This window comes from Physeter macrocephalus, chromosome 5, assembly GCF_002837175.3.
Source record: "Physeter macrocephalus isolate SW-GA chromosome 5, ASM283717v5, whole genome shotgun sequence".
Taxonomy (NCBI): domain Eukaryota; kingdom Metazoa; phylum Chordata; class Mammalia; order Artiodactyla; family Physeteridae; genus Physeter; species Physeter macrocephalus.
This window is the reverse complement of record NC_041218.1, coordinates 26,534,215-26,544,447: the sequence shown is the minus strand read 5'-3', so window position 1 is coordinate 26,544,447 and position 10,233 is coordinate 26,534,215. Positions and strand designations below refer to the sequence as shown.

At 35.0% G+C, this 10,233-nt stretch overlaps 1 pseudogene; it reads right to left on the bottom strand.

Annotated features, from left to right (window-relative positions):
- Nucleotides 1–9,086, bottom strand: part of LOC102978469 (developmentally-regulated GTP-binding protein 1-like) — a 198,027-nt pseudogene extending 188,941 nt beyond the window's left edge.
- Between the last annotated feature and the right edge of the window lie 1,147 nt (nt 9,087–10,233).

The following is a 10,233-nucleotide window of genomic DNA, read 5'->3' as shown; positions in this document are numbered from 1 at the left end:
TTTTTTTTTTCTTAGATTCCAATGCTGACACATATGGAATCTCTTAGCACTTTTAAGATAAGTTTTCGTTGTCTTTGAGCCTCTATCATTGCTATTGAATACTGTCAGTCTAATTGTTCCATTCTTAAGTAACTCATCTTTTGTTTATGGTTGCTTTCAACATTTTTTCTTTGTGTTTTATGAGGAGCAATTTAACTTTTAACAAGATATGAATTCCTTAATCAGTTTGCTTAGAAATGTGGGCCAATTTCAGTCTGATAATTCATGTCTGTACTAAATTCTGAATGATCCCAGGCATTATGTTTTTCAAATATTGCCTCAGTGTCATTCCCTTTGTTCCCTCCTGTTGGAACTCCTCTTAATGAATGTGATAAACTGCATGGCCAGTCCACACCATTCCTAGATCCCTTCCTTCTTATACACTTTCACTGAAAAGACTAGAGCTGCTAAATACTCACTTTCCATGTCTCACTTGACTCAGTGAGATGTTAAATGGAATTGTGGTGTTGGGGTTTCTGGGGAAACTCTTTTATGATGAAAAGGGAGATTCAGCTAGTGTTTCTCCTTTCCCCTTCCTTCTTCCCGCCACAAATTGAAATGAAGTGAGAGGAGCTTCAGCAGCCTTCACTTGGACCAAGTAAAAGTCTGAGGTAGAATCAGAGATGGTGTCTGTGATATACCTAAGGCACAAATCTATTGCTTATTAGCTGCCTCCCTTCAAATTTCTAATTATAAAATAAAATAATCTCAGTTTCTTTTTAAACAGAGTCTGTGGAAAGGATTTAGGTGCTGATACTTTGCTTGAGAGGAACAGCCCAAGATGAGGATGAGAGAAACATAGAAATGAAGCAAGGAAGGATGCCAAGCTAATTAATGCCATGCCTTACTACCTGAGTACCTGTTTATCAAGCGACACAAAGAGTTACAAGAGGCACATAAAATGCTTTTAAAACATTGAAATAGGAACTTTACATCAAAGTAGTTCACTGGAGAGATAATAGAGGGCCTCCTGCTTCCTGTGAGGCCACATAATGGGGAACACATGATGAGGAAGCTTCATAGGGATCTCTTGAACTTCCATGTCATGGTGGCCAGCCCTGGGTGGCCATTCATTAAGCCATGTCCCATCCACTGTAGCACAGTATTTCATCCATGTCTAAAAGAGTGGAGGCAGTCCTGAAAGGTGGGGTGTGGACCAAAAGAGAGGAAAGGAGATATTTGGGAGCGTCTAAGAAAATACAGAACTTCCCTATTTAAGATTCCAAAACTTATCCTGAGTTTTCTCCTACATCTTCCTTTCTTTATTTTCTTATTATAGGATGTATTGCTAGCAAATACCATTCATTCATCTATTATGTTTCACCCTCTAATAGTTTGTAAGCTCCATGAAGTCAGGATTTTTATCTATTCGGTTGTTGTTAATCTGCTATTTCCAGGCACCAAGAACATTAATTTCTTGGTACATAATATATAAATGAATTGCAGCCATGATGTCTTGCCCTAATCCCTTGGATATTAATAACTGTTTGAACCAGATTCATCTTTTGGTGATTTGGACAACTTAGACTCTCATCCCTATTGGATGTTTCCCACATGGCGGGTAATGAGGTTGATTTGACCTAGTATTTTAGTGCATTAGAGCATTAGTTTTAGAGTCAGATGGCCTGGATTTAAATTCTAGCCCTTCTACTTACAGTTGCGTGATCTTGTGAAAATATTTAAACCACTTTAAGTTTCCTCCTTTGCCAAATGATACTACTAATATTATCTGTTTCTTAAGGAATGTATACAGTACCATATGTAAAGCATTTTCACTGACACCCAGTGAGACCCTGGTGGTGTTTTTTATCCTCAGAGTCTAACCAGAAAAACAGAAAACACTCAAAACGTATAAAATAGAATTTAGTGTATATAAGTCATTACACTGGTGATGGAAAAGCAGAGACGATGAATAGAAAACTGTGGTGAGACAGTCCACAGACAAGCACTAACAGGATGAGCAATAGCAGGATGTTGCTACCATCTCTAGACATTGACACAGAGACATAAGTTAATGTTATGAGAACTCAGGGGCCAGAGTCAAGTGATTGGAAGCTGGTGCCTTGAAAGAGATACACACATGGCCTGATGATCAGGATGAGATGATGCCTAAGGCTGAGATAGACAACACATAGTCTGTTTCCTCTCTTCTTTCACCCTTCTATCCTTCCTTCTGTGGAGCCCAACAGAAAGCCAACTGATAAAAGATCTTGAAAACACAGTTTATGGGATCAGATTACCAATTTTAGAGAGCCAAAAGGAGAAGAGTAAGATCTGATGGCAAACAGGCTCATGTTCTGCTTCATCTTATCTATCATCATTGCCAATATGTCAGCCTTTCCCTGTTCTGTTGTTCAATATAATTCAAAGGATTTTTATTTCTTTACTTTCTACACTATTGCATTTTAGAGCAGAAGTCATACTTACATACTTGGTATAATCCACCTTGCAAAGTGTCTTGTTCATGGAAAATACTCAAGTATTCAAGGAGTAAATGAGATTGATTCTATCAATCCATATTAGGACTTGACAATCATACCTTGACCATTTCACCAGCTTAAAAGTTCAGCTACATACTTCAAATTTCATTTTATGCTTCCCTGTTAGAATAAATCACAATTTTTATGCAAAACAAGTGAGTGTTCCATTTCCATTACCTGCTCTCTGTACCAGAGAAATCATATGATCAAGGGTTATTACCAAGATAAAGAGTTTCTAAGAACTTTTTCTTTGCTCTATATCAGTTGTTAACAATGAATGGTTCATTGTATCTAGACATTGCTCTTTGTATGTTTCTCAAAAGCCGACTAGTTTCAGCATTAATGAGTCACATTTTCTTAATCTCATTTGAAATGTTGTGAATCTAAATTCTGCCCATTTAACAAGTAGTAAGTTTTGAGAGTACTACCTCTCAACTGTTGCTTAATTCATGAAGTTTCATTTTGCTTTTATGAAAACAATACCTTATTTTCTAACTTTGGAATCTTTTTCTTGAGAATTTCCTCAAATTAATGTATGTTCAAATGTAATGCCATTTGTATATAGGATATCACACTGTGAATCCTCTACTTTTCTAGCTATAAATACAAGTCAGACCTAGAAAAAGATACTTTTCTTTATTATCTTAATCTATTCTATTTCTAAAATTACTCTGCTTTGCACAGTGAATGCTCCTATGTGCTTAAGAAATTTTAATATTAAAATCTATATTATAATGTTTTCACCAACATAGTGCACATTTCTCCTGGCATTTATACACTCTTTATCTTACTCATTGTACAAATACGGTGTTTGGAGCTGTGAAACTTTCCTGTTATGCACATGATATAGGATTTCAAGGATAAAGAAGTAGGAATAAATAGCAACCCTAATTTCTCACGTTAAATTGGATTTAATAGGGCTGATATTTTGTTAGAACAGCCACAACCCCTATTCATGCATTTATTATAACTGAATCTCCTGCTAAAATACTATGTTACCCCCATGTGATATCTATATCTTTCTTTCTACTGAGATATTTATAGAACCTGATACGCCTTTAATATTTCCTGAAAATTGTCCCATGTTTCAAACGTTATTGGTAATTAGTGGTTTATAGTGCACTATATTTCATCATCCTTTTACCACTTTAATTATTTTAGCGATATTCGTAGGGTAAAGAATCTGAAAATTGCCTAGGCCCAAAGCAAAGGCTGAGTGGGATTGGGACTGTAACTAGTAAAGCCATGGAGAAAGGAATTGAATCCCAATTTAAGGCAAGGCAAGGTCATGGATATGAACCAGATTTAGAATTTATCTCCCATCCACACTTCCAAAAAAAGACAGTGAAAATAAAAATATGAGATAAAATCTAGAGAGCAAAAGAATATGTATAGTTTAAAATCAAGCACATGTTCATTATTAGGAGAGAATGTAAGGAGGTGTGTTGTAAGCTGATTTGTGACTTTGGGATATTGTTTTGTTTTTAGCCTCCTTAAGTGTGGTTAAAATTCTCCTTGAATCACTTGTAGGAAGATTGTAAGTCTGCAGAACGATGATATATTACATATCTAACTGACATAACATAATTTTCTTAAACTGCATGTGTTTACAATATGTTTTTTCAGATCCTGCCCATAACAGGATCGATATTCAGTTTATCCTGTTGTTAGTTGAGGAGACTCAATTTAATGCTGCTTAAGGAACCAATTGTTTTATTTTTATGCTTTTTTAATCCTATGCTTTCAAGTGCTGTAGAACTATAAAGTGCAATAGAAATATAATGTGAACCACAAAGGTGAACTACATATTTAATTTTAATTTTTCTGGTAGGATCTGTTCAAATATTTGCCATTTTTAAATTGAGTTGTTTGCTTTCCTATTGTCTATTTTGTCATATAGAAGTATCACATATATTTTCCTCCATTCTGTGACTTGTTTCATTTTTCTTAATGGTGTTCTTTCAACAGAGAAAAGGTTTTTAAATTTGATACAGCCCAATTTCTAAGTTTCAAAGGTTTCTTTTGGCCTTTCTCCCCAAATTTTACAAAATTTTCTGCTGTATTTTCTTCTAGAAGTGTTATGGTTGTTTATTTATGGCTGTGCTTTAATTTCTGTTGTTATTATTATTTTTTGTAGATGTATATAAGGTCAATGTTAATTTTTTTTTCCCAAATGGATATCCGGTTTTCCCAGCATCATTGTTTGAAAGAACATCTTTCTCCATTAAATTGCTTTGGTACCTTTGTAAAAATCAATTAACCATTTATGGGTAAGTTCACTTTGAACTCTGTTTCCATTTATCTGTATATCTACATTTCACAAATACTGGCTTTATGTTGTCTTGAAATGAGGTATTATTCTTCAACTGCATACCACAATTTTTTTATTCCATTCATCCACTGATGGACATATGGGTTGTTTCCACCCCTAGGCTTTTATGAATAATACTGCTGTAAACATTTGTGTACAAGTTTCTGCAAGGATATATATTTTCATTTCTTCTGGACATATACCTCAGAGTAGGATTGATGGATCATATAATAACTCTGTGTTTAACTTTTTGAGAAGTAGTCAAACTCTTTTCCACAGTGGCTGCATGACTTTACATTACCACAAGTAGTATATAAGGGTTCTAATTTCTCCATGTCCTCACCAACACTTGCTACTTTTTGTTATTTTAATTTGTTTTTGATTGCAGTCATACTAACTAGGGGGAAGTGCTATCTTATTGAGGTTTCAATTTGCATTTACTTAATAACTAATGATGGGGAAGATCTTTTCATTGTTGGCCATTTATTGTCATTGGAGAACTACCTACTCAAGTTATTTACCCATTTTTTTTTTTAATTGGGCTCTCTTTTTGTCATTGAGTTGTAAGGGTTCTTTATGTATTCTGAATACTAAGCCCTGATCTGATATGTGACTTGAAAATATTTTCTTCCATTTTATAGGTTGCCTTTTTACTTCATTAGTAATGTCTTTTGAGGAACAAAAGTTTTAAATTTTGACAAAGTCATATATATGTATGTATATATATATGTGTGTGTGTGTGTGTGTGTTTTGTTGCTTGTGCTTTTGGTGTCAAATCTAAGAATCCATTGCCAAATCCGAGGTCATGAAAAACTACCTCTATGTATTCTTCTAAAAGTTTTATGGTTTTAACTCTTATATTTAAGTCACTGATCCATTTTGAGTTAATTTGTATGCGGTATAAGGTAGAAGTCCAATTTCAATCTTTTGCATGCAGTTATCTAATTCTCCCAGCACCATTTGTTGAAGGGCTAATCTTTCCCCATGAATGCTCTTGACACCTTTATCAACAATTGATTGGCCATGGATGTTTGGGTTATTTCTGGGCTCTCAATTCTATTCCATTCATCTGTATGTCTCTTCATCTACCCATGGATACATATTTTCATTTCCCTTGGACAAATACTTAGGAATGTAATTGCTGAGTTAAATAATACATGTGGTTTTAACTTTTTAAAAAACTTGTCTTTTCCTCATCATGATCAGTATCCTGCAGCTGGTTTTTTTTGCCCCTCTGTGCAAATTTGGATTTCTGTTGGTGAGGAACAAATGAAAGGTGGTGAGTGTTCAGTCAATGAAAAGTATCTGTTCCAGTGTATTTCACCAGATGCTAATACAGTCTAAGTGATGAACTTTGAACCACACTGGAGAATTATTTTGTACCCTTAGACAGTGCTAGATTTATATATGTTAATTTCCCAGACTGTAATTCTCTCATTTGCAATATTACTTTTTGACTATCTAGAGCCACCTTTAGAAAAAAAACCTCATGACAGATATATCCAACTGAAACATTGTATTACAGTTTATATTATCAGCATTTTAGAGTTCTGTTCATGGATGTTTGTGTTGTGTGTGAGTGTGTGTGTGTGTGTGTGTGTGTGTGTGTGTCTGTGTCTATGTGTCTGTGTTTGTGTGTGGTCTCAGAATTAGGTTAATGTTAACAAATTTTCATTTGTTTTACTTCCAGTTCTGAAAGTGGTATTTTCTGAGGTTCTGAAAGTGTGTGCTCTTTCAGGTTACTATACTCTTCTGTATTACATACCGATGATTTGCAGTCCAGTAGGTCAGAAAATCCACTGCATGCTTATACCGGTATGACAGGGAATTATCCTTTGGCTCACATTTCAGTAGTAACAAGCTCTACTATATAATACTGTGTATTAATGTAGCTGTTCTTAGTTTCTAGAGCTGACTGTAGGAAAAAAGTGAAATGGGTGAAGTCTGTCTTCATTCTATATTTATTTTATTCCTTAAGTTATATTTTCTCTCTTCCCCTCATGAAAACTTTTGCTGGAGAAATACTCTGAATAGATTATGACATTAATCACTTTAATTATTATTCTGCCAAGGGGAATTTGCATTTAACGGAGGTTAAAGGAATAAAGCGCTAGTAATAGAATTTTAGCACTTGAAAATTGGTTGGAGAAGGGCTCTTTGGGAAAAAGGAATTGCAAAAAGCGGGAAAGAGGTTGATGCTTTTAGAATCATACCATTCAGGAAATTCTTCTATTTTGACTAAGCCAATTCAGAATGGCCCCTAAATAGCACCACTCACCTCAATTCTGTCTTTTCTTTAAAAAAAAAAAAAAAACCAAAAGCAAAAAACAAAACTGATATATGCAAAATTAAATGGAGTGCACAGCTATAGGCTATTTTTATTTATCTATAAAAGAAATTGAGTTTGTGTCATTTGATTACAATATCTAGGTCAGCATTTGCATCCGGTACAAGATGATTAGCTCCATCTGTATTCAGGGCAACATGGAACTGGCTGTACATTAGATAGATAGAGTAGATTTACAAATGTCAGATATAAAATAGAGTTTGAATAATAATTTACTGCTTTAGTAAAATTCAATTTTACATCCCCTTTACCCAAGGAGAGCTTGATAAATATCAAGTGATTATTTTATATTCTTTAAAAAATTGTATATATCAATATTGAAGCTTCTGAATATTGGAAGGTAAGGTGAAAAACTCAATACTAGAAACCAGTCCTTTATATTATGTTTACCAGACAATTGAGGAACTCCCAATTTGTTAATACATGAGTTTCAAAATACCAGAACATGAGAATTTGTAATGCACCTGGAATAGATATCACCCAGATAAAAAAAAAAAAATAACTTGCCAGGGTAAAAAATATAGAGAAAAATAAGAATTTAATTGAAAATGTAAGGTTCTAATATTTCATTCTTATTTTCTTTAAAAAATAATTAATCTTGGATTCATGCAATTTCTTTCAAAGTATATGTGGTTTGATCCAGAGTAGAACACAATGACCCAGCTATACAATATTCAGACAACATCTTATGATCGATGGTCTAGATTGCAAACTCCTTCAACAAAGGTGGAATATACTTATAACATATAAAACAATATAAATAACATGCATTTAATATGCATATTGTTATGTATAAGATGGTAAACCAAAGAATAAAAGAGTTACTGAGTAGAGCAGTTTTGCTGTTTCCTATGTCAGTATACAAAACTGTATAATATTTTACTGATTGCAGAGAATATACCATCATGGAATTATAAGGAAAAATTATATTAGATATGCATCATTTATTCTTTTCTTGACTAGTTCTTCCTATGAAAAGTGTGGACATCTTCAAATCCAATGGAGAAATGCACGAGTTATTATTTATATCTTTTGAAAGCATAAAAGTTAAATGATATCATACTGAATTCTTTGTGATGGATCTTAAAAAAGACAATTGTCTTCACCGATGCCCAGTAAAAAAGTTTATGTACAAGGGATCAATACTACTCAGACCTGAGTTTTAGAATTTTGGGGCAGCAATTTCAGTACTGACAAAAGAACTATACATCGTAAAGGAAATGACCCAAAGAACAAGGGTCCTGTCAACTACTTAAGTCCTTTTAGGATTATTGTCCACACCATTGACATTAGCGTCATGTTCAATTTGTGTACTCAAAGTCTTTTTGTGCTAAGATGGGGAGCTTGGCTGAGAAGATATGTGCCTTTAAAATGTCCACTTAGAGACAGCAATTTTATAATGACTACAAAAATGAAAAGCAATGAGTAATAAAAGAACTTTGACTTTTGGGGGAAAATAGGATTGTCCTTGTTCCTTTCACTTAGTTGGATGACTCTCAGATCTTGACAAATAAAGAATAGTATAGTCAATCTGCTAGGAAAGAAGAAGCATGCTGATGGCAGAATTATGCTAGCCAGTATCCAAATACATTCTAAATGGAAAGGTTTCTCAGCTCAGCTGACCCTGCATACTTGCTGCCTGCACAGAGGAAACAAACAGTGTAAACTGTCAGGTTGCCCAGACTAATTATAATTTATATATAACTTGGTTCTATTTAGCTAATATTATAATTCACTGCACACAAGATTCCCACTCGTCTGGGAGTATCTCTAAACTTCTATTTAGGGGCAATAGTTTTGAATTAATTACCTGATATTTCTCAAGCACCATGTTTGAAACCATCAGAAACCTTGAGCTGTAGTACTGGTTCTTGGATTTATTAGCAGCTAAACTTGGAAAAGTCTCCATTGCTCAATGTCTCAGTTCCCTTAGCTGTCCTATATAGATCATTTATATTCTCTTTCCTGAAGATAAAATGTGATAATAGATCAAAAAGTACTTTTGAAAATGTAAATTGATGTACAAATGTGAGGTCTTATCATCATCATCGTCGTCGTCGTCATCATCCTGCTGACATAAGCCACTCAGTGGCTGAAAAGAACAGTCTCCTGTTACCTTATATTGCTCTCAAACTCTTCTACCTGGTGGATGCTTTTGGGGCTGTCATCTGTCAATGCATGGAGTTGGGACAAATTCCACAATGTGACATGGTGTGGTCTAAGGGATAACCTGTGTGATCAGATTTAACCAGGCAGAGAATTCGGACAGTCATTAGTTTCCTATCATCCTATGGAGTGTGAGATCCACTCCATTGCTAGAGAAAATACCCTTCCATCTGTGAATCTACTCATATAGGGTAAGTTTGAAGAAGGGCTCTACTCAGGGGAAAATAAGCAGTCTATTTGGCATAGACAGTCTCTATGCGAGGGTACCACTTGCTTCCAGAAGTGTCTGGGAAAGCCAGTTTCCTTGCACCTGTTGACTGAGGGGCAGCTGGGAAACAAAGCCAGTGGATGTCACGTGGCAGACAGAGGGAACTGCTAACCCTATAGAAGGCTGAATATGGTTCCTGTTCTAGCTGGGACAGTAAGGGAGTGACCTGAGAACCAGCTAGCTTGTTACGCAAGCATTGAGCGCCCAGGATCTTTTACAGGCAGCACTGATTCTTGTACGATACTGACTCACTACCTATTCTTCTTTGAGAAAAGACCATTTTATTGCTTCCTAATTCCAAAGACTGTATCTATAGGAAAATCTCTGATTACTGCATCATGCACAACCATCTCAATTCTACCTAGTTTATAAGAGGTATTTTGGCACATAGGGTAAGAGTGCATGGGCTTTGGAGCAACGCTCCTGGGACTCAAATCCCATTTCCTCTGCTTGTGAGTTCTATGACTGTCAGCATGTTAGCATCTCTGTGCCTCAGGTTACTCACCTGTAAAGGCAAATGACAGAAATACCTATCTCATAGATCTAAATGATGCAAAAGATTTAAAGCTCTAAGAAGAGCACCTCCTGTATATTAAATACTTAATAAAAGTTGCTATTTTTA